The following is a 25,512-nucleotide window of genomic DNA, read 5'->3' as shown; positions in this document are numbered from 1 at the left end:
CTGCCTTGCCCAGTCCAGTCTATGGTGGATCCCTTTACCTGTGATTGATGGCAGGCTCCTTGGTCACACCTAGCTTAGTCCATAACCACCTAAAATTTAGGTTTACCAGTGGGGCCAAACTTTCTACAGGGTGTGGCCCACACATCCTGCACAGAGTCCACCCCAGTATAAGGTTCTAGAGTGCTAGTTAAAATTATGGACCTGCCTAATGTGACCAGTCTCCTGAACCAACATCATGTCAGGCAAAAAAATATCCTGCTAGACAATCCGGGGTTTATCTTTTGCATTATAGGTGTTCAAAGCTCAGCATTATTGAGTGATTAGAAGTTCTCCAAAAGAAGAGTTACTGGCGTTGGGAATCTTTAGGATTGACTCAGAACCCAGAAACAGTGGGGTCACCATAGAGCTATCTAAGCAGCAATTCGGACATCCATTACCCCAGAGCCTCCCGGCCGGGCAGCCAGCAGGCAAAGCCTGGCACCACATGGTGCACTGGCCCCCCTGGGTGAGGCCGAGGACTCGTTCACTGCCTTGCGGCAGTGTCTTTGGCGTGAGCCCCCAGCATTGGGTCCGACCCGGCAGGGGCACCCCCCACAGCCGCCACACTGTGAGGAGCGGCAGTTGCCCCCGAATCCCAAGGCCCGAACCCCTCCCAAACTCACCTAGCTGCCAGATATTAGCAGCTGGGTGGAGCTAGGAATTTTAAGCCAGTTCCCAAGTTCCCTCATGGAGCACTTACCCGAGGAATGAGCTCTTTTGGGTCCTGGTTGAGGCCGAGGACTCGTTCACTGCCTTGCGGCAGTGTCTTTGGCGTGAGCCCCCAGCATTGGGTCCGACCCGGCAGGGGCACTCCCCACAGCCGCCACACTGTGAGGAGCGGCAGTTGCCCCCGAATCCCAAGGCCCGAACCCCTCCCAAACTCACCTAGCTGCCAGATATTAGCAGCTGGGTGGATAGGGTGATGATTCTTATCAAACACCAGGGACCTCCTTCCTGAGGAGTGGTCTACCTATGTGACCTGCCAGGTGTCCTGCTGGGTGGCTGTAACATAGACTGTCCGGCCAGGAGTTCACACAGCTCCCCGACAAACAATTAAGGCAGAATCACAAAAGCAGAAAACATCTAGATTCTTCAGAAACATGTGACCAAGAGTGAGAGCCTCTCCCTATCATGGGCCTTTATGGGGGCTTGCGAGGGGAGTGGTTACAAAAAAAATGCAGTACCACACCCCCTCTCAGTTCCAGGTGATGATAGGTGAGTGTCACAGGTGGGCAGAAGGGAAATCCCAGATGGCGTGGGGGTGTGTCAATCAAGCTGGTGACACTGAACTGGCTGCCTAGCCCATAGCATTGGGAGAAGGAAGCCACAGGTCTCACCCTTTTTTCTGGGTGCGGTGGTAGACATTATTGTCTATTGTGAATAAGTTTCTTTCTCTTTGCCCTTGGGGTGAATCATGTGAACACCTCCCCAAGATGGTGCATAAAAACTCAAACCAAAGTGAATATTTTTTTTGTGCCTGGACTCTCATCCCTCTCCCAATGAAAATAAGCCAACATGAAGCATGAGAAAGGAGGCCAGAACTTTGGTCCCATGTCAGGTGATTGGGATTCAGGATCCACTTAGACAGTATTAAGTCATGAAGAAAATTGGCCTTTTCTGGGGACTGTCAATACAACAGTTTTCAAAACATAAAGACCCAGAGACTTGCTTCTAAAATGAAAATTGATATGATAGCAAAAATGAAAAAGGCAGTTGGTAATTAGAGACTTTAAAGTCCTAAACTTTTATATTTCCTATGTCTACCCAAAACTTCCTAAAAGCACAATCCATCTGGAGGTTTAGCTGGAGGTAGGCAGTGACTGGGGATTAATTACATGTGTGGGTGGGTGTGCTCATGTTTGTGCAGAGGCACGGGATGCCACAGTTCATTTCCACAAGTTTAATTCAAAACTTGTGCAGTCTTCTCTTTGCTAACTCCAGCCACATAGCTCTTGTATAAGAGCCAGAAATCTTTTTGAAGTCTCATGTTGTACACTGAACCAAATGTTACCAGGAAAGCTCAGTGATTCTTTTCTTTAACTTAGTACAGAAATGTACGATTGTGGAATAGGGTGGAAGGATGGGATTTACAGGAATTGGGAGAAAACACAGGAATGGGTCATTTCTTCCACTTATACATCCTGCTTCAATAACCAAGGGTTGGGACAACATTCAAGTTACTAACTGGGTGTCTCCAATTTCAAGAAGCACACCACCACCTAGTTTTCTCTCTAGAAGCGCTTTCCCCTTGCCTCCTCTTCCCCTGCTCACATGATCACTTTGCAAATAAAACTTCTCTGTCTCTAAAAAGATAGATTATAAAAAATGACTTTGAGATCCAGTTTCTGTATCCACCTCCTAAATGTGAGCAACTGGTATTTAGTAGAAATCTACATACTTTCTCTATCCTCACATACACTTGCTGTTCCTGGGAGCACCTGAGCCAGATTGGAGTCCATGCTTGGGACCCTAGGTTCAGCCACTATGACCATTTGATGAGCTGGGCCTTGGCCTGCCTGGACTCAAGGATCTTCAACCTTCCTGGTGAGTACACTGGGAGCAGATACCTTAGGAACAAGGCAGGCCTAGGCTCCACCCACCTCCAACATCAAGAGATGGGTGGGACTGGGGGAGTATGACCTAATCATTTTTTTTTTTTTATGAATTGAGTTTCTGTGTAGTGTGTGTGTGTGTGTGTGTGTGTATGCAATTTAATTGTACTCAATGTGTGTGTGCGTGTGTATTAGATCATTAGGGAGAAATTGGTGTGATCATTTCCAAATTTTCTATTTTTCCTTCCTGTTTTAGGTCAGTGTTAAATGATATTCGGAGAAGGTATACCAGGCCTCCCAAGCACCCTAGTACTTAAGCATGGGTACTGGACCCCTGATACCAAACCAGGCTGTCAATGTGGCACACACTGCAAGAATTCTTTCTAGGTGGTTCTGATAGTTCTGACATGATGTCCATCTCACTGATTCAAGCAAGAGAGAACCCTTTCAATGTTCATTGGCTGACACGGTTGACCTTGGCGTCTCCTTTCTCCGAGATATTTGCTGTCATCGTATGGCTGGGGTAGTTATTCAATCTCTTCTCTCCTCCTTTCTCTTGGATGCTCCAGATGTGCTTTCCAGGCCTCAGTGGGCTCCCATCTCCAGGTGGATCTGGGCCAGTTTTCCAATACTTCTTTCCAACTGAGGAGGATCAGTTCTTGCAAGTGCACCAAGACCTCGAGCCCCTCAGTCCTGCCCCAGTGGAGCCCCACTCTCAGCATTCACTGAGGTAGCACCACCAAGCAGGCATGTAAAGTATCCAAGCCAGGTGACCTGGGACCTGCCACACCCTCTACTCCCAGGTTTCGCAGACCCAGGACCCATTGCACTGGACAGCCAAGGACCCAGGCCAAGCAACATAAACCACCACACATACAGCCACTGGGGCTCATAAACTGGGCTCATCACACAGCTGTGCCCAAGGGCCCAGTGAAGTCTACCAGGGCCCCACTGGATCTCCTGCACCCAGGGATCATGTGTCCACGACCAACATCCCCCTGACTGCCATGGCTTGCCTCCACTCATTTTCCACCAGCATGTGTTGCAGCCTGGCTCAGTCTAGTCTTCCCGCAATTCCACTTCATGTTGCTGTTTGCTGAAGCCTTTCCAAGTACAATCCATCTGAATGTTTAGCTGGAGCTAGGCAGTGGCTGGGGAGTATGTGAGTGTGTGGTTGTGTTCTTCTTTGTGCAGAGGCATGAGTTGCCACGGGTCATTTCCAGAGGTTTAGTACAAGCCTCTTGAAATCTTCTCTTTGCTCCCTTCAGCCTCAAAGCTCTTGTATAAGAGCCAAAATTCTTCTTCAATTCCCATCTTGTCCACTGAACCAAATGTTACCAGGAAAGCTCGGTGATTCTTTCCTTTAACATAGTATAGAAAAAAATGATGAAAACCAGTTGTTGACCAAATTTTTACTGTTAATTGACCAGCTGAATTTGGAAGAGGTGAGAGGGACAACAACTCCCTGGAGGGGCTCAAAGGTCTGTTGCATTTTTCAATGGAGAGAAAATGATATCATAGTTTCTTTTAAATTTGCTTTTCCCACAGGAAGCCTGATGAAATACCATTTGAAAAGAAGCATGCCTCTAATGTCCCTGAGAACAACCTCGAGAGTGAGGAAATTCTTAGTCAGTTGGACAAGATTCAGATTTGTCAGCAGTCCTTTAAACTCAATGGAAATGTGAAAACTTTCAGTGGGAAGAAGATAGTCCTTATGTGTGAGCAAGTTTACCAGAAAGAACCGTGTAATCAGCAACCTGTCAGTGTTGGAGAAGCCATTCATGTTGGCTACTATAAATCTTGCCTTACCACCAAACAGAGAACTGACACAGGAGAATATTTGCATGTGTCCAATGAAGGTAAAGAAAACATGTACCAGAAGTCAGAAATCATTAGAGATCAGATCCTTCGAAGTGCAGAGAATCCATATGAATGCAATGAGCACAGAAAAGCCTTTCACCAGCAAGTATCGCTAATTGGGCCACAGAGACTCAACACAAAAAAATCTTATGAATGTAAGGAGTGTGGAAAAAAGTTTCCTCGTAAGTCAAGATTAATCATACATGAGAGGGTCCACACAGGGGAGAAACCTTATGAATGTAGGGAGTGTGGAAAAGTTTTTTCTTGTAAGTCGCACATGACCACACATCAGAGAATGCACACTGGGGAAAAACCTTATGAATGTAGTGAGTGTGGGAAATGCTTTTCTGATAAGTCACAGCTCCTTAGACATCAGAGAATCCACACTGGGGTAAAACCTTATGAATGTAGTGAGTGTGGAAAAGCTTTTATTCACAAGTCTCACCTCATTAGACATAAGAGAATCCACACAGGGGAAAAACCTTATGAATGTAGTGAGTGTGGAAAAGCTTTTTCTGCTAAGTCAAGCATTATATCACATCGGAGAATACACACAGGTGAAAAACCTTATGAATGTAGTGAGTGTGGAAAAGCTTTTTCTCAGAAGTCAAGCATTAGATCACATCAGAGAATCCACACAGGTGAAAAACCTTATGAATGTAGTGAGTGTGGAAAATCTTTTTCTCAGAAGTCAAGCATTAGATCACATCAGAGAATACACACTGGTGAAAAAACTTATGAGTGTATTGACTGTGGAAAAGCTTTTCTTTATGAGTCAAACTTGATCATACATGAGAGAATCCACACTGAGGACAAAGCTTATGAATGTAGTCAGTGTGGAAAAGCTTTTACTCATAAGTCACACCTCATTAGCCATCAGAGAATCCACAACGGGGAAAAACCTTATGAATGTATTGAGTGTGGAAAAGCTTTTATTAACAAGTCTCACCTCATTAGACATCAGAGAATCCACACTGGGGAAAAACCTTATGAATGTAATGAGTGTAGAAAAGCTTTTATTCGCAAGTCACACCTCATCAGACATCAGAGAATCCACTGTAGGGAAAAACCTTATGAATGTAGTCAGTGTGGAAAAGCTTTTTCTGATAAGTCAAGCATTAGATCACATCAGAGAATACACACAGGTGAAAAACCTTATGAATGTAGTGAGTGTGGAAAAGCTTTTTCTGATAAGTCAAGCATTAGATCACATCAGAGAATCCACACAGGTGAAAAACCTTATGAATGTAGTGCCTGTGGAAAAGCTTTTCTTCATAAGTCAAACATGATCATACATGAGAGAATCCACACTGGGGAAAAACCTTATGAATGTAGAGAGTGTGGAAAAGGCTTTCCTTGTAAGCCACCCCTCATTAGACATCAGAGGGTCCACACTGGGGAAAAACCTTATGAATGTAGTGAGTGTGGAAAAGCTTTTTCTCAGAAGTCACACCTAATCAGACATCAGAGGGTCCACACAGGGGAGAAGCCTTAAGACTGTAGTGTGTATCTTCAAGCCCTTACTTACCAGACAGGTTTCATTGAACATCAAAGTGTCCATACATGATAAGAGACGCATGAATATAATGAGTGGAAAATCCTGTTGCAGCCAGTCAAGTTTTATTAAACATCTAAATTCACGTGGGAAAGCAGAAATGTGCTACATGTGTGTTAAAAATCATTCACAAACATTTTCAGCACAGTGGAAAGCGTACATGCTTAAATAAGTAGCATATTCACAGACATGAGCAAACACACAGCATTGACTGAAAAATCATTTTCTGAAGTCAATCATTAGCAGAGTCACATGCCTCAGAACTGCAAAAGCGTGTCAATCAAGAGACTGGCCACCATAAACCTGTTATGGTGTGTCGAAGCTTACAAAGTGAATGACAAAGCAACCATTAGCAAGAGTGCAAATACAAAACATTGTAAAAGGGCAATGTATGTGGAAACATATTTTGGAAGTCTCAGCAAATGTTAAATAATAAACATGAGCAGTATCATTTTGTTTCACAAGAGAGGGTATTTGTTGCTAAAAAAATTAAAATGCAATTTGTACATGATCTCCTTTTGTTGTGAGGTGGTAAATGTGAATGCTGTTTTCAGATTAAATGTTAATAATAAATGCTCAGTATGTAACACTTGTTTCAAAAACCATATTTGTCACTTATGCATTTATCTGTTTTAGAATCACAAAATTCCTCATCCTATTACAGAACTGTATTGGAACCACAGATATCAAATGATGCATGTGGCAGTTGTAATGATAAACACCCAGATTTGAAGGATGAATCTTTTCCAGAGGCAAGATTTTCTTGTTATATCTGGCCAAGTGTGGATCCTGTTTGGCCACTGTCTCTCCTTGAATAGTAAGTATGGGAGATCACTCTTGCATCTCTGCCAGCTTATCTCATGCAGGATGCCATAGGCACATGGCACATTGTGTCTCTAAGGTAAAGACCTGGCAGTGGTCTCAGCTAACAGAGACTCCATCTTGGCCTTTTCACTGAGCATACATGCAGAGCAGTAGGCTGTATCTCAATTTCTCTGTCTCTGCAAAGCTGTGCTAGAATTTCACTGATAAGCAACTCTAAGTAGTTAAGTGCAACCCTCATCCGGTTTACCAGTCACACATAATGATCATGCCCAAAGGTATAGCTTTCAGCCCAGGTGCTAGCTTATCTTGGTCTACCTGCAAATGAGCTAAAACACTAATGTATCAACCCGGCTTACAGAATGTACCTGGTGACTTTAGATTAGAGTGTCCAGAGAGATAGGCATGCCTACTGGCCAGTTACAATAACAGTGTAGAGTGGAAGTACTATTGAGACCACCCTTCTGCCTTCCCCCTCCACTGTATATATGCTTGTATGATCTTCCCGATTAATGGGCATCCCTCACCAATTTCTCTCTGGTGGTTCTGCAGCCAAGCTACACCATTGTCATGGCCCTCATGAATCTTGGGCCTGTTCTTCAAAAGACATCCAAGACTCTCGGAGGCATATCTCAGAGACAAAAGAATTGTCTGACATCAGACTCTTCGAGTTCCTTTTTCAGGTGGAGTTTATGTGTCAGCTGCCACCACTACTGCTCAGATTCACACTGATTTCATGTATCATGGCTTCTCACAGTAAGCTTCTTGCCATTATATGAGCTCCTAGATACCAACCTGTGCCTGAAGTCTTTCAACTGTAAGAGTGAGCACCAGGACCAGCATTGTTACATAGTAGGTAAGCTGTCCAAGATCCTAGCCAATCCACCATGGTTTTGCTCTTGGCTTCTGGTTTTTTATCAGCTCAGCTACTGCAATTGAGCCATTGGGGATATGAACCAGTGGACAGAAGATATCTCCCTGCTTCTGTCTTTCTCACTCTAAATCTGCTTTTCAAAGAAATAAAAATATTGAAGAGTGGGTCCCATGACTAGTGTTGAGGGAAATGTGAAGCCCATTGACTTGCATCTCATGTGCGACAACCTAGAGCACTTCTACCACTTATTAGTTAGAGTCGAGGCCCTATCAAGACCAACAATGATGAGCACTGAGGGTAAGAGAGGCAATTTTTTTTTTTGCAAAATGTGTCCTGTAGGGCCCGGCGAGGTGGCCTAGTGGCTAAAGTCCTCACCTTGAATGTGCCAGAATCCCCTATGGATGATGGTTCTAATCCCGGCAGCCCTGCTTCCCATCCAACTACCTGCTTGTGGCCTGGGAAAGCAGTCGAGGACAGGCCAATGCTTTGGGATCCTCCACGCATGTGGGAGACCTGGAAGAGGTTTCAGGCTCCTGGCTCCAGATCAGCAAGCACTGGCCATTGCACTCACTTGGGGTGTGAATCATCGGATGGGAGATCTTCCTCTCTGTCTCTCCTCTCCGTATATCTGACTTGGTAATAAAAATAAATAAATCTTTTTTAAAAATGCATCATGTAATCAGATTCTTACTTAAACTACAGAATGAAGTTCCACACATCTACCTGCTTCACACCATATTGCTCATGTGAGCCCCCAGCTGTAAACTCTGCTAATGTTGCTTATCAGCTTGTGGCTCAGGTCTTCAGTAGGACAATCCTCAGAGAGCATACTGCAGCAGTGAATTATTGAAATTTTTGGAGTTCCTGTTTTAAAATATTCCCAGTCTCTCACAGCATCCTAGCATCCTTTGATTTTTGTAATTACATTTTAGGAATGTGTGGAATAGGGTGGAAGGATGGGATTCACAGGAATTGGGAGAAAACAGAGGAGTGGGTCATTTTTTCCACTTATGCATCCTGCTTCAGTAAACAAGGGTTGGGACAACATTCAAGTTACTAACTGGGTGTCTCCATTTTCAAGAAGCACACCACCACCTAGTTTTCTCTCTAGAAGCGCTTTCCCCTTGCCTCCTCTTCCCCTGCTCACATGATCACTTTGCAAATAAAATTTCTCTGTCTCTAAAAAGATACATTAAATAAATGTCTTTGAGATCCAGTTTCTGTATCCACCTCCTAAATGTGAGCAACTGCTATTTAGTAGAAATCTATGTACTTTCTCTATCCTCACATACACTTGCTGTTCCTGGGAGGACCTGAGCCAGATTGAAGTCCATGCTTGGGACCCTAGGTTCAGCCACTATGACCATTTGATGAGCTGGGCCTTGGTCTGCTTCACCCTTCCTGGTGAGTACACTGGGAGCAGATACCTTGGGAACAAGGCAGGCCTAGGCTCCACCCACCTCCAACATTGAGAGGTGGGTGGGACTGGGGGAGTATGACCTAATCATTTTTTTTTTACCTGAATTGAGTTTCTGTGTAGTGTGTGTGTGTGTGTGTGTATGCAATTTAATTGTACTCAATGTGTGTGTGCGTGTGTATTAGATCGTTAGGGAGAAATTGGTGTGATCATTTCCAAATTTTCTATTTTTCCTTCCTGTTTTAGGTGAGGGTTAAATGATACTCAGAAAAGCTATACCAGGCCTCCCAACCATCCTTGTACTTAAGCATGGGTACTGGACCCCTGATACCACACCAGGCTGTCAATGTGGTACATTCTTGTCAGCAACGCCCACGTCGCCATATATCCCAAGTCGAGAGGAGGGACTAGGGTTACAATGAAGACAACACACACTGGGCCATTCGTGCAAAGAGAATGCCACTTTGCTGAAATCTAGCCTGCCTTTTCTACTCTCGGGTTTCTCCCAGTACTTTTCCAATGCTCTAGCAGCTCCTAAGACCTCCAGGGGCATCCTGATAAAGGGGAAGCAGGGAAGCAGGAACTTGTGGTTAAGCCAAGAACTAAATGTATCAGGGCAAGATTGTGCATCCTGTTAACACTTGAAGAACAAGCTAACCTGTGGAGTTAAAGCTTGGGAGACTAGGCCCTGCAGTTTCTGTCCAGGTGGTTCTGATAGTTCTGACATGATGTCCATCTCACTGATTCAAGCAAGAGGGAACCCTTTCAATGTTCATTGGCTGTCATGGTTGACCTTGGCGTCTCCTTTCTCCGAGATATTTTCTGTCATCGTATGGCTGGGGTAGTTATTCAATCTCTTCTCTCCTCCTTTCTCTTGGATGCTCCAGATGTGCTTTCCAGGCCTCAGTGGGCTTCCATCTCCAGGTGGATCTGGGCCAGTTTTCCAATACTTCTTTCCAACTGAGGAGGATCAGTTCTTGCAAGTGCACCAAAACCTCGAGCCCCTCAATCCTGCCCCAGTGGAGCTCCACTCTCAGCGTTCACAGAGGTAGCACCACCAAGCAGGCATGTAAAGTATCCAAGCCAGGTGACCTGGGACCTGCCACACCCTCTACTCCCAGGTTTCGCAGACCCAGGACCCATTGCACTGGACAGCCAAGGACCCAGGCCAAGCAACATAAACCACCACACATACAGCCACTGGGGCTCATAAACTAGGCTCATCGCACAGCTGTGCCCAAGGGCCCAGAGAAGTCTACCAGGGCCCCACTGGATCTCCTGCACCCAGGGATCATGTGTCCACGACCAACATCCCCCTGACTGCCATGGCTTGCCTCCACTCATTTTCCACCAGCATGTATTGCAGCCTGGCTCAGTCTAGTTTTCCCGCAACTCCACTCCATGTTGCTGTTTGCTGAAACCTATCTAGGAACAGCATGCCCCCTTCTCAGCCCTTATGTGTATTGCCTATTGCTGTGGCCTGATACAGCACTGATCCTTCTCCCCGTGATGGTTCTCAGATCTGCTAGATGATGTTAGGTAATGACTCACTTGTGCTGCTGGCGTCTTTTCCAAGAAGTCTTTCTCTGTTCCTATTTCTTGGAGAGTGCTTCCTATGTTTTCCTTTAATAGTTTAATGGTTACTTGGTATAGATTTAGTTGTTTGATCCGTTTAGAGCTGATTTGTGTATAATGTGACAGGTATGGGTCTTGTTTTCTTATTCTGCAACCTGATATGCACTTGTCCCAACAGCATTTGTTGAATAGACCAAGATTTTTACCTGGACTAATTTCAGTTGTCTTGTCAAAGATTAGTTGGCCCTACATGTGTGGGCTGCTTGCTGGGGTTTGTTTTGTTCCACTGATCTTCTTCTCTGTTTCTGTACCAGTACCAGATTATTTTGATGACCGCTGCTCTGTAGTATGTCTTGAGGTCTGGAAATGTGATTCCTCTAGGTTGATTTTTATTCTTCAGGATAACTTTGGCTATTCATGGTCTCATGTGATTCCAGATGAACCTTTGTATCATCTTTTCTGTTTCTGAGAAGAATGTTGTTGGGATTTTGAATGGGATTGCATCAAACCTGTATGTTACTTTTGGTAATATGGCAATTTTGATTATGTTTACTGTGCCAATGAAGGAATATGTTAAATTTCTCCATTTTCCAATGTCTTCTTCTGTTTCCTTTTTTAATGGCTTATAGTACTCATCGTAGAGGTCTTTTGCATATTTTGTAACTTAATACCTAGTTATTTAGGATTCCTCTCCATTATATTAAAGCGGACTCTACTTACAATGTCTTTCTTGTTTGATTTTTTTTAATATATATTATTGGAAACGTGGACATACAGAGAGGAGGAGTGACAGAGAAGATAATGTTCTGTCCAATTGTTCACTTTCCAAGTGGCTGCAATGGCTGGAGCTGAGCACATCTGAAACCAGGAAGCAGGAGCTTCTCCCTAGGTCTGCCATGCGTGTGCAGGGTCCCAAAGCTTTGGGCTGTCTTTGATTGCATTCCAAGACCACAGGCAGGAAGCTGAAAGGGAAGCAGGACTTCCAGCATTGTAACTGGCATCAATATTGGATCCTGGCTAATTCAAGGTGACTACTTTTACCACTATGCTATCATGCCAGGCCCTGTACTTAAAATTTCTTGTTCATGAAGATTTATGTGCACTAGTGCCCTTGATTTATTTTCATTAATTTTGTATCCTGGTACCATGCCATACTCTCGTATGAGTTTCCATAGTGTCTTCACTGAGTATTTTGATTCTCCTATGTAGAGAATTATGCTGTGTGCAAATAGAGGTAACTCCAGTTCCTCATTTGGAATTTGGAATCCTTTAACTACCTTTTTGCTGCCTAATTGTTCTGGCAAGGTTTTCCAATGCTATATTGAGGAATAGTGGTGACAGTGGATATCCATGTCTAGCTCCAGATTTTAGTGGGAAGGCTTCCAATCTTTCCCCATTAAGAGTGCTGCTTAGGGCTGCAGGAGGGAGCTTCTTGCTCGGATCCGGATCCCAGCCACCATGTGCTCATGGTGAGCTGGGCCTGGGCCCACCTGGATTCGGGGACTACTTCCTTTTGGACGCTGAAAGCCGCCGACCGACCCGCAGACGCTGAAAGCCGCTTACTGACCCACAGACGCTGTGGCCGTGAGGACCGGCGGTGATCGGGCCCTGCTGGCATCTGCTCACCCTGGTCACCAGGACCCGCCAGGACCTCCGCCCGCTGCGGACACCAGGACCCTGAGTCACCGGGACCCGCCGGCATCCGCCCACCCTGGTCGCCAAGCCCCGCCGGGACCGCCGCAGCCTCCAGGTTCCACCCGACTACACCTGCCGGGACCAGCAACGGACGCAGTAGCCGGGAGACGCATCCGTGGCGAGGGTTCCCACCAGAGGAAGAGGCAGACTGCAAGAACCTGAAGTTTCAGTGAGTTGGGTGGGGACAGTGGTGGGTTGGAGGCTTCGGGAGTTGGCCCCCCAGGGGCATGCACAGAGCCTGAACACAATTGGTGCTCGTCTCCCAGCCCCTCCCCCCCCGAGACTCCAGCGTCTAGAGACACCGGGAGAGTGCCTTGAAACTGCCAAAGCTGTGTCTGGGAGAAAGGCAAAAGGCACACTGAATACTCCCCCGTGCCTTTGCGGTCTGGCACTCAGCTGGGCGGTGCTATCCCACAGGAACCCAAACATGCCTCTGGGCTGGGCAGTCCCGTGCTAGCGCTGGGGCAGTCGGTCCCCTGCAAGCGCTGGGGTGGGCGGGCCTGTGCAGGATGCGCTTCCAGAGAGCACCTGGAACACCCCACGCCCTATAGTCCCGTGCTTGGGAGACGAACCAGGAGAGCACTGCGGACCCGCATGCAGGAGGCGTTCCCAGAGAGCACCTGGAACCTCCATGCCCTGCAGTCCCTGGCACTGGGGACACACCGAGAAAGCACCTAGAATCCTCTGAGCCCTGTGATCGCACGCACAGGGGGCGCGCACAGAGAGTGCCTTCACTGCCCCACGCCCTGTGGTAGCATACCTGTAGGGGACGAGCTGAGAGTGTGCTTTGAATCCGCTGGGCCCTGGAAGTGGCGCCCTGAGGTCCAGTGTTCTGGAGACGCACCAAAAGTGCCTTGAAAATTCCCACACCCTGCTAATCACGCCTGCAGACTCCGATCTCTACAGGATAGTGCTTGGAGACCGCTCAGCACACTGGTGCCTAGGTCTCTCAAAAAAGAAACACTAACACAATGGGAAGAAATACCAGAAAAGGTAATGATCCAGATGAGAGTGCCAACACCCTATCAATAAAGGATCAAAAGCCAATGTCTGTTTTGGAGATGCGAGATGAAGACATAGAAGATCTACCAGACAAGGAATTCAAAAAAATATTGTTAAAATATGTCAGAGACAATGAGAAGAATTGGGAGGACTTCAAGGAATTCAAGAACCACATAGCCTCAGAAATACAACAAATGAAAAGTAAAATCCTTGACTTAGAGCACAAAATTGAGAGCCTAACCAACAGAACAAATACAGCAGAAGAGAGGATCTCTGAAATGGAAGACACACAAAACGAACATACCCAGTTCATTAAACAGCTGGAGACAAGTCTGAACAAAGCCAATAAGACCATACAAGAAATGAAAGACAACCTCAGAAAATCGAATATTAGGATTATTAGCCTTCCAGAAGGAGCGGAAAAAGAGTCAGGAATGCAAATGGTGCTCGACGAAATTATACAGGAAAACTTCCAAAACACTTGGAACATGAACCCAGCCGAAATCCAGGACGGTCAGAGGACTCCCAGCAGATATGACCCAAAGCGATCTTCACCCAGACATATGGTGCTCAAGTTCCACTCCAACGAAGACAAAGAATCCTGAGACAAGTATGAAGCAGAGAAAAGATCACATACCGGGGAAAACCAATCAGGATCACTGCTGACTTCTCTGAAGAGACTTTACAAGCAAGAAGAGAATGGACAAAGATACTCCAAATCCTGAATCAGAACAACTGTCAACCAAGAATATTGTACCCAGCAAAGATCTCATTCGTATTTGAGAACGAAATCAAATACTTTCACAGCAAAGAGAAATTAGAAGAATATGCCAGCACAAAACCAGCTCTACAAAATCTCCTTAGAAATGCACTAAATCCAGAAAAAAAGGAGGTGAATAATAAGCAAAGATGGCAAACAGGAAGATCTCCCCACTAAAGTCCACACAAGGAAGGGCAATTACACAGATATCAACACCCACAAAAACAAGTATGGCAGGGCAAAATCACAACCTCTCAATTTTAACTCTTAACACAAATGGCCTGAACTCACCAATCAAAAGGCATAGATTAACAGAATGGATTATCAAACAGCACCCAACTATCTGTTGCCTACAAGAGACACATCTAACCAGAAGAGATTCGAAGAAGCTGAAAGTGAAAGGTTGGAAACAGATATTTCATGCCAATGGATGAGAAAAAAAGGTTGGGGTAGCTGTCTTAATTTCAGATGATGTGGACTTCAATCTGACACACATCAAAAAGGACAGGGAAGGACATTATATATTGGTGAAGGGACTGATCCATCAGGAAGTAATTACCATTGTGAACATATATGCACCAAATTCAAACGCACCTAGCTACGTGAAGCAATTACTCATGGACTTAAGGGGAGACATAGATATGCACACAATAATAGTGGGTGATCTTAACACCCCACTAACAACAATAGACAGATCAACAAAGCAAAAACTCAACAAAGAAACAACAGAGCTCATACAAACAATAGAACAACTGGACTTGGTTGACATTTATAGAATTTTTTACCCTAAGGCCACAGATTATACATTTTTTTCAGCAGTGCATGGCACCTTCTCCAGGATCAACCACATGATAGGACACAAAGCAAGCCTAAATAACTTCAAAAAGATAGGAATCATACCATGTACCCTCTCAGACCACCATGGAATGAAGCTGGAAATCAGCAATTCAAAATGCCCCAGGAAATACAGAAACTCTTGGAGGCTGAACAATATGCTATTAAACGAACAATGGATCAGAGAAGAAATTAAAGATGAGATCAAAAAATTTATGGAAACCAATGAAAACTCTGACACAGCATTCCAAAATTTGTGGGACACTGCTAAAGCAGTGCTACGGGGTAAACTCATCGCAATTGGAGCTCATGTCAAGGCCCAAGAGAGGTGCCAAATACAAGAACTAAACACACACCTCCAGGAATTGGAGAAACAACAGCAGAAGTGCCACACACACAATAGGAAACAAGAAATCATCAAAACAAGGGAGGAAATCAACCAGATAGAAATAAAAAAAAAAAACCATACACAAAATCAATGAATCAAAAAGCTGTTTTTTTGAGAAGATAAACAAGATAGACACCCCACTGGCCCGACTGACAAAGAAAAAACAAGAGAAGGCAAGAATTAACAGCATCAAAGATGAAAAAGGCAACATAACAACAGACACCGCATCCATTAAGGCCATAATTAGAAATTACTACAAAGCACTGTACTCCAACGAATCAGAAGATCACCAAGAAATGGAAAAGTTCTTAGACTCACACAACCTGCCAAAACTTAGCCCAGAGGCAACAAACGACCTGAACAAACCCATAACTGAAATAGAGATTGAATCAGTGATTAAAGACCTCCCAACAAAGAAAAGCCCAGGCCCAGATGGCTTCACTACAGAATTCTACAAAACATTCCGAACAGAACTGACCCCAATCCTCTACAAACTCTTCAAAACAATAGAAAAAGAGGCAACCCTTCCAAACTCATTCTATGAAGCCAACATTACCTTAATCCCAAAACCAGACAGAGAACTAACAGAGAAGGAAAACTACAGACCTATCTCTTTGATGAACATTGATGCTAAGATTCTCAACAAAATCCTAGCCAACAGAATTCAAAAACACATCAGACAGATCGTTCATCCAGATCAAGTAGGATTCATCCCTGGAATGCAGGGATGGTTCAACACTCGCAAATCCATAAATGTGATACACTACATCCAAAAACTGAAAAACAAGAATCACATGATAGTATCAATAGATGCAGAAAAAGCTTTCGACAAAATCCAACACCACTTCCTACTAAAAACCCTAACCAAGGTAGGCATAGATGGAAAAATCCACAACATAATTAAAGCCATATATGAAAAACCCAACGCCAGCATCATACTGAATGGAGAAAAGCTGGAACCCTTCCCACTGAGATCTGGAACAAGACAGGGATGTCCACTTTCTCCACTACTATTCAACATAGTCCTAGAGGTACTCGCTGAGGCCATAAGACAAGAAAAAGAAATCAGAGGAATCCAAATGGGAAACGAAGAAGTCAAACTCTCACTATATGCAGATGATATGATTCTTTATGTAGAAGAGCCAAGAGACTCAATACAGAGACTGCTAGAACTTGTACGAGAGTTTGGTAGAGTGGCAGGGTACAAAATTAATGAACAAAAATCAACAGCCATAGTGTATGCGAACAGCCCCAAGATGGAAAAAGACTTAACCAGCAAGATACCATTCAAAATAACAGAGAAAAGTATGAAATATCTGGGAATAAATCTAACCAAAAATGTAGGAGACTTATTTGAAGAAAACTACAAACTACTTAAAAAAGAAATTGAACAAGACCTCAAAAAATGGAGTAACGTCCCATGCTCCTGGATAGGTAAAATCAATATCATTAAAATGTCTATACTGCCAAAAGCAATATATACATTCAACGCAATCCCAATCAAATTGCTCAAAACATTCTTCATGGAACTGGAAACAATGATCCAAAGGTTCATCTGGAAGCACAAAAAAACACGGATAGCTAGAACCATTCTCAAGAACAGGAAGTTAGCAGGGGGAATCACAGTTCCGGACCTCTGGACATACTATAGGGCAGTGGTTATCAAAACAGTGTGGTACTGGCACAAAGATAGAGAGGAAGATCAATGGAGCAGAATAGAAACACCAGAAGGAAACCCACACAGATACAGCTAAGTAATCTTTGACAAAAAGACAAACGACAATCCAGGCAAATGGGAAGGTCTGTTCAATAAATGCTGTTGGGACAATTGGTTAATAGCCTGCAGAAACAAAAAAATAGATCCACATCTCTCACCATACACTAAGATCAGATCTAAATGGATAACGGATCTAAACCTACATCCAGAAACCTTCAAACTTTTGGAAGAAAATGTTGGAAACACACTGGAACACTTAGGGGTAGGCCCTCACTTCCCAAAAAAGACTCCAAATGCAGTAGAAATCAAGACCAAAATAAACAATTGGGACCTCATCAAACTAAGAAGCTTCTGTACAGCTAGAGAAACAATCAACAAAGTAAAAAGGCAACCTACAGAATGGGAGAAGATCTTCGCACACGACATAGGTGATAGAGGGCTGATCTCCAGAATATACAAAGAGCTACAAAACAACCAAAATGTCAAAACAAACAAGCCACTCAAGAAATGGGCACGGGAAATGGGCAAACACTTCACAAAGGAACAAACCCAAATGGCAAATAAACATATGAAAAAATGCTCAAGTTCCCTGGCAATAAGGGAAATCCAAATTAAAACATCAATGAGGTACCACCTAACGCCAGTAAGACTGGCCCACACGAATAAAAGCACCAACAACACTTGTTGGCGAGGTTGCGGGGAAAAGGGAACCCTACTCCACTGCTGGTGGGGCTGCAGGCTGGTACAGCCTCTATGGAAATCAGTATGGAGAATATTCAAACAACTCAAATTCAACATACCGTATGATCCAGCAATAGCACTCCTAGGAATATATCCAGAACACTTGTTTTATGAGAAACCAACATGCACTCGTATGCTCATAGCAGCACAATCAGTAATTGCAAAAATATGGAAGCAACCAAAATGCCCATCAACAGAGGATTGGATAAGAAAGCTATGGTTCATCTACTCCATGGAATACTACTCAGCTATTAAAAAAAACAAAATGCAGTTCTTTGTGGCCAAATGGGCCAAACTGGAAACCATAATGCTAAGGGAAATGAGCCAATCACAAAAGGTTGAATACCACATGTTTGCCTTAATTTAAGATGATATGATGTTATGTATAACATGTTATGTTTTGAATGTTATATGTTGTGTATAAACTAAAATTGAAGTGTAGGTGAGGTGGTCACAGAAGGTGGCTGGGAACTCGCATTTACTTTTAACATATTGGTTACTCATTACTATGTCAATTAATTCCATAATGATGTAAATTTTTGCTGATGGTATGTTGGAGCTTTCAATTGCCTGGGATGATACTCTGCTAGCTCTGTCTTCAGACCAGAGAGGGTATACCTAAGAAGCCGTTGAACTTGACTAGACAATAAGATGCTGGACTCTATGTTTGGTATACGCTTGCAATGGGGGAATCTCAACTGAACTTGAGCTGTGGTTATGCAACAAGGTGGAGGAATCCACCATGGTGGGAGGGTTTGGGGAGGGGTGGGAGAACCCAAGTATCTATGTAACTGTGTCACATAATACAATGTAATTAATGAAGTTAAATAATAAATAATTTAGAAAAGAGTGCTGCTTATATTAGGGTTTTTCATAAATTGCTTTGATTGTGCTGTAGAATGTTCCATCTATGCCTATCTTGCTTAGGGTTTTTAACATGACGAGGTGTTGCATTTTAACAAATGCCTTCTCTGCATCTATTGAGATGACCATATGGTTTTTATATTTCATTCCATTAATATGATGTATCACAGTTATTGATTTGTGAATGGTCAACCATCCCTGCACACCTGGGATGTATCCCACCTGGTCTGTGAGAATGAACTGCCTGAAGAACTGTTGGATCCTGTTGGATAGTATTTTGTTGAGAATTTTTGTGTTCATCAAGGATCTTGATCTGTAGTTAACTGTTTTTGTTGTGTCTATCTGGCTTTGGTATTAAGGTGATATTGGCTTCATAAAATTTTGGAAAAATTGCCTCTCTTTCTATTGTTTTGAAAAGTTTGTGGAAGATTGGGGTAATCTCTTTTTTAAATGTTTGGTGAAAATGTTTGGCAAAATTCTTTCACTAGAACATCTTTGAATATCAGCTGTAGGGCCAGTATGGAGATTTCAAATATTTGGAGTTTTTCTTTACTGTGGGAGAATCTTTTTTTTTTCATTTTCAAAGACAAAGGAGAGTTTTGTAGGATACGTTAATCTGGGCTGACATTTTTGTCCCTTCTAGAATCTGGAATGTCACTCCATTATCTTCTCGACTGCAGTGTTTCCTCTGAGAGGTCAGCTGTGAGTTTGATTCGAGTTCCTCTATTGGTCACTTGATTTTTCCACGGGCACATTAGATTTTTTTGCTTATGTTCAACTGAGGAGAGCTTGATTATCTTGTATCATGGTGATCAACTCTGCTGGGATAACTGTGCCCCTCCTGGATGCTGTTTCCCAATTCCTTCTCTAGATTAGGGAAGTTTTCTTTTATTATTTCAATGAATAATCCTTTAATTCCAATTTCTCTCTCTGCATCTTCTGGAACTCCCATAATTCTTATGTTGGGCCTGTTAATTTTATTTTAAAATTCTTGGATAATTTTTTACCTTGATCTGGCTCTATTGTAGCTTTTTTATTTGTTTGTTTGTTTCTCCTGGTGACAGGAAATATCTTCCAATTCTTGCTCCACTGTGTTTTTAACTTCTGAAATGTCAGCCTTAATTTAATTCATTTCCTCTGTGACAAATTCTTTAAATTCTTTGAACTCTTGTATTATGTGGTTTTCAGTGTTGGTCAAAAGCTTTATACTAAGTTTCCTGAATTCTGTCTCCCTGATCTTTACAATATCTTCCTAACTCTAATGGTGGTAGAGGCTTTTGCTGCTTTACTGGGGAGTCTTCAGTAATGTCTGCCTTAGTTAATTCTGAGGGTTGTAGAAGGTTTTGCTGCATTACTGAGGAGTCTTCGGTAACATTCATTATGCTGTCTCTTCTTTTAACTTTTGACATTGGAATCCTGTTTGGATTTTTGCTCCTTAGCTTGGATTTCTAAGATATATTACCAAGAAATCTACAAATCAATTTTTAAGTTTAATCAGTTTTCTTAGGAAGACGCCAACTATCCCAGATAACTGGTTTGTCTGCAGCACTGATCTTATCTAAACACAAGATGACGCCCAGTGGGCTCTGTTATCAAAACACACAAGATGGTGCCCCGTGAGGCACTGCCAGGGAACTGGTGCTGCTGGCCTTCTGATCTGGGTACCACACAGATCATGTAGGATGATAAGCTAGTACTATCCTCAATGTTGGATCAGCTGGGTGTGGCTAGTTAGAAACTTGCCCAATCCAGCGTTTGATCCCTGTGTTGCTAGCTCCAACCCGCCACCAATCTGCCCTGAGGAGTACACAGCTCCCTTTTCGTTCATTGTTGGGCCAAATTATTAGGTAGGATATGCCAGTTCCAGCCTACCTTTACCTCTGGAGCTCCAGGAGCAAACCGAAGCTCCCACCTGGCTATCGGGAGTGCTGATTCTATGGCTACCTCTGAATCCCTGAGTATTGTTGGAGTCTATATCACAATTCACCTGTGGCTGGTAGGTTTTCTGTTTCCTGTAACACCACTCCACCACAGTTGCCTCATCTCTGTTTTCAGGGGGTCTCCAGATACCTGCTTGTTGACTGCCTGACCCCTATGTTTTTCTGTAATCTGCTCTTTGTTCTTTACCCTGTGTAATGTTTCTCTGTCATCTCGAACATGTCTGCACCCTTTTCCCACATGGCAGATTTATTTTCAATTCTCCAAGCACACTCCATACTGATTTCCACAATGGTTGTACACTCTATATTCCCACCAGCAGTGAAATGAGGGTATCATTCACCCCAGCAGGTACTATTAATGGAGTTCTGAATTTCGGCTGGTCTCCCTGGAGTTAGGTGGTACCTCAATATGGTTTTCATTTTTATCTCTCTGTTGGTTAGGGAATCTGAGCATCTTTTCATATGTTTGTCAGTCATTTGGATCTGTTCTTTTGCACAATGTCTGTACATTTGCATTGCACATTATTTCAAAGTCTTTTATTTATTTATTTTTTACTGTCCCCAGGTTTCTGAAACTCTTTGTAAATCCTGGATATTAGTCCCCTATCACTTGTGTAGTGTTCTAAATTTTTCTCTCATTCTGCTGGTTGCTTCTTCACCAGCAGGTAAGTAACCCTATGGAGTTCCACAGACCTGCCAGGCGTTCCCTGTCCAGGTATGCTCAAACACCCACTCCACATGGCCCACAGTCCACTCCTGGGCCAAGAGGGCTTAGCTGGTACCCTCACGTATCCTCAGCACACACATCATACACTCCAGCACCTAGGGGTTACTACAGTGACCCAAGGGCCCAAGGTGCCCACCAACAACTATTCCAGGGCCAAGCTTGACAAGCTGGTGCACTCTGCCTGTTGTCCACCTGACATCTGCTTCATAGCCAAGACATCTTGGGCAGTGTCCCTGCTCCAACGGCACCATAGTCATCCACTTCACGGCCAGACTGAATTGTGCCTGAGGGGAAGATATTCCTCTAGCATGCCCCCTCCATTGCTCCACTTACCCAGGCAGGACCAGGCTCAGTGCACATCATCAGCTCACCTTTAGCCTATGAGCACTGCCACAATGTCCACCTTCCACCACTTGAAAACCATTCCAGCTCAGGCAGTGATATTGCTGCTTCAACAGGCAGTGCGTTTGCCAGTCACTCCTGTGATGGTTCCCTTCTGCTGATAGCCCTGAGGCCAGAACCTGCATGTCTGGAGTCCCCCACCACACAACACACCCACCCTATCACCTCAATTGTTCTTCCAGTGGAATGTCCCATATCTGTAGCCTGCCTGCAAGCTGCTCCAGGGACAGGACAGCTGGGAAGCCCCAATACTCACCTCTAACCTGCCTGCCCCTTCAGAATTTCTGCTGCTGCTCCAGGGCAAGGCAGGTTATATTTGCAGGGAATTCAAGCAAAACACTGCAGCAGCATCTTTCATTGTTTCACAGGGGAGAATGTTCATGTGGACAACTCTAGTTTGCAAAGCAGGATTTATTTAAAAATAGGAACCAAAGTGATTCCTGCCCCAGAGGAAGCATGGCACTCCAAAAGAGTAAAGACTCAAGAAAATGCTGGAGGGGCCCAGCGGCGTGGCCTAGTGCCTAAAGTCCTCGCCTTGAAAGCCCCGGGATCCCATATGGGCGCCGGTTCTAATCCCGGCAGCTCCACTTCCCATCCAGCTCCCTGCTTGTGGCCTGGGAAAGCAGTCAGGGATGACCCAAAGCTTTGGGACCCTGCACCCACGTGGGAGACCTGGAAGAGGTTCCTGGTCCCGGCTTCGGATCGGCGAGTACCGGCCCGTTGCAGCTCACTTGGGGAGTGAAACATCGGATGGAAGATCTTCCTCTCTGTCTCTCCTCCTCTCTGTGTATCCGGCTTTCCAATAACAATAAAATCTTTAAAAAAAAATGCTGGAAACAGTGGATTTTTTTTTTTATACACTCTCTCGGGAAGGTGTTCACATGAGTCACCCCAAGGGCAAAGAGAAAGAAACTTATTCACAATGGTCAATAATGTCTACCACCGCACCCAGAAAAAAGGGTGAGACTTGTGACTTCCTTCTCCCAATGTTATGGGCTAGGCAGCCAGTTCAGGGTCACCACCATGAAAGCCACACCCGCACACAATCCAGGCTATCCCTTCTGCCCACCTGTGACATTCACCTATCATCACCTGGCACTGAGAGGGTGTGGTATTGCATTTTTTTGTAACCACTCCCCTCGCAAGCCCCCATAAAGGCCCATGATAGGGAGAGACTCTCACTCTTGGTCACATGTTTCTGAAGAATCCAGATGTTTTCTGCTTTTGTGATTCTGCCTTAATTGTTTGTCTGGGAGCTGTGTGAACTCTTGGCCTGACAGTCTATGTCACACCCAGCAGACCACCTGGCAGGTCATGTAGGTAGACCACTCCTCAGGAAGGAGGTCCTTGGTGTTTGATAAGAGTCATTGCCCTATAGCCCATCAATTTTTACCTTTTGAAAGCTGCTTGTTTCCAACCTACCATTACAAGCCTGCCAACTTGCTCATTTTGAAAGTTAACAGCTAAAACTGACCAATCATGACTGCCGGAGTCCAGCTCCAGCTGAGTCCGGAACTCGGGAAGGGTGCGGGGATGAGGCGTGAAGAGAGAAAGAAAGGAGACGGACCACCAGATTCCTTGATCGTAGTGAACAAAACGAGAAAGCTGTCCTCTTTATTTATACAGAAGCAGTACAAAGTTTTTCTTAGGGGCATATTGACATAGCTTCAGGGGGGCACAATTTACAACTTCTTGAGAAATGATTGAGGAAGGATTCCATATTCCTTGCTTATCTTGGCTTGTCAGTCTTCATCTGCTCTCCTCAGGTCTGGACTATAACCTAGGCGCCGCCTGTGTCAACCAGACCCCTATCTTGTATGAGTTAAAAGGTCTGGGGCCTTGGTCTATGGGGATCGGGGTTATTGACATTAGTTGGCCATTAGGTCTGTAAGCTCACACAGTTTGTTAAAGCAAGGGAAATAACAGCAGAATGAATTGCAGTTAGCAATGAGCTAAGTCACTCTATTTAAGTTTCAACTCTACAATGGATGAGTGAGTGTTTCCAAAGACAATTCTACAAATTGTTTCAGTATTAGACAAGGCATTATCCATTCCAACGTTGCAACCAAGAGTTTCTTAGTAGACAACACATCTTATGCAGTAATACACTCCTACTACAATTCTTATTCTACAACTTATCTATCACTAAAAGGGAGAAATACATCAAGAGAGAAAAAACATGAAGATCTAAGACAAAAAGTTATAAACATTACATTCCTCTACAACTGCAGGCTCTACAACTTCATAAGTGATCAAACAATAATCAAAAATATATCTTTATGATATTAGTGAAATCACCCTGTATTTCCTCTAGCTAAAAATTTATGAAAACAACTAAAACAGCTACATTTTCTATATTCTGAAGAATTGCAAGGATAGGCTAACCTTTAAGACCACAGTAACCATATTTTTTTTGCCTTAGCAGGATAGGCTTCAGGGTTACAGTAGCTATATTCTTCGTCATAGCAGAATGGCCTTTAGGGTCACAGTAACAGGATAACTTTTAGGGTTCCTCTTATCAAGTCCTTCCCCAGAAAGCATGCTAAATATCTGGGCCAGATTTTATGGCAATGGGTAAACAGCACAGACTTAATTATACTCCTATGTGTAGTTAAAGGCCCACTCACCAGGACATCCTCAGTAACATTAACTCTTAAGCTCACATTGGCTGTAAAAGCCATCTCACAGGGGCAGACAATGCCTCAATAGATTTGATAGTGGGGTGGTTGTGTGCCCATGCGAAGGGGTGTGAAAACTGCGTCAAGGTGGTCAGAGATTAATCCACTTAGCCCTGGTAAGCAGCTGGTAGCTCCCCGGGCCCTGCCAGTCAGGGAGCTGTTCTCTTCACACCTTCATGTTATTCACACCTACTGCATGGACTCCATCACATGACTGTATAATTATATGGAATCGTCCTGAAATGTATAAGAACCCTATGCTGTTTAACCTTGGCCCTTGTTTTGCTCTCTTTTTCTGCCCTGCTGCTTCTGTTGCAACCTTGGCTGCGGCTGCCCCTGCCACAGCCAACCCTGCTGCTGGGGGAGGTGGCTGGGAGACCTAGGTTAAACTGAATAAACTGCCTTTATGCCTTAACACTGACTTCAGACTATGATTTTCTGGGGATCTCAAAAACCCAGCAGAACATTTGCGGGCTCAACCAGGACCAAGACCGGGGATGTGCGGTGTCACCTAACTTTTCTACTTTTCTTTGCCAGCTAATTCTGTCTTCTTTTTCCTTTTTTATTTTGATGTATCACCTTTTTCAGCTGAATTTTTCTTTGCACCCAATATGGGGGCAGAAAGCTCTGAATGGGTTAAGTGTTTGCGCCTGGTGAGTGGGCTGGAAGACCTCTCCTGGAAAGACAACTTTTTGCCTAAGGAGGAGTGGGTATGTGTACTCCAAACGATTTTTGCTTTAGTAGGTCTACGTTGTTAACTGAGTCTCCCTGTCTTTAACCTGTTGAATGTCTTTGTGTCTTCCATGTATAAGTTAAATGCTTGGGTAGTTAAATTGGCTACAAAAGCTTGAGCTGTGAAATAGTTAAATTAGCTGCAAAATCTTGAACTGTGAGAATTTTGTGAGAGTTCTTATTATCTGAATTAAATTGAACCTATGGGTGGGTGCCAGGCCGGAGCTGTCTTCATGCTTGGATACCTGATTCTAGCCACCACATACACACGGAGAGCTGTTCCCCGGCCTGCCTGAGCTCCAGAAGCTGTTTTCTTCATAGTGAGTGCACAGAAGGAG

At 44.0% G+C, this 25,512-nt stretch overlaps 1 pseudogene; it reads left to right on the top strand.

The window, feature by feature from the left end:
- The first annotated feature begins 4,444 nt into the window (after positions 1–4,444).
- LOC131483358 (zinc finger protein 850-like) overlaps positions 4,445–25,512 on the top strand; it is a 455,811-nt pseudogene continuing 434,743 nt past the window's right edge.

The sequence above is a fragment of the Ochotona princeps genome, chromosome 25, assembly GCF_030435755.1.
Source record: "Ochotona princeps isolate mOchPri1 chromosome 25, mOchPri1.hap1, whole genome shotgun sequence".
NCBI classification, from domain to species: Eukaryota; Metazoa; Chordata; class Mammalia; order Lagomorpha; family Ochotonidae; genus Ochotona; species Ochotona princeps.
This window is presented reverse-complemented; position numbering and strand designations above follow the sequence as displayed.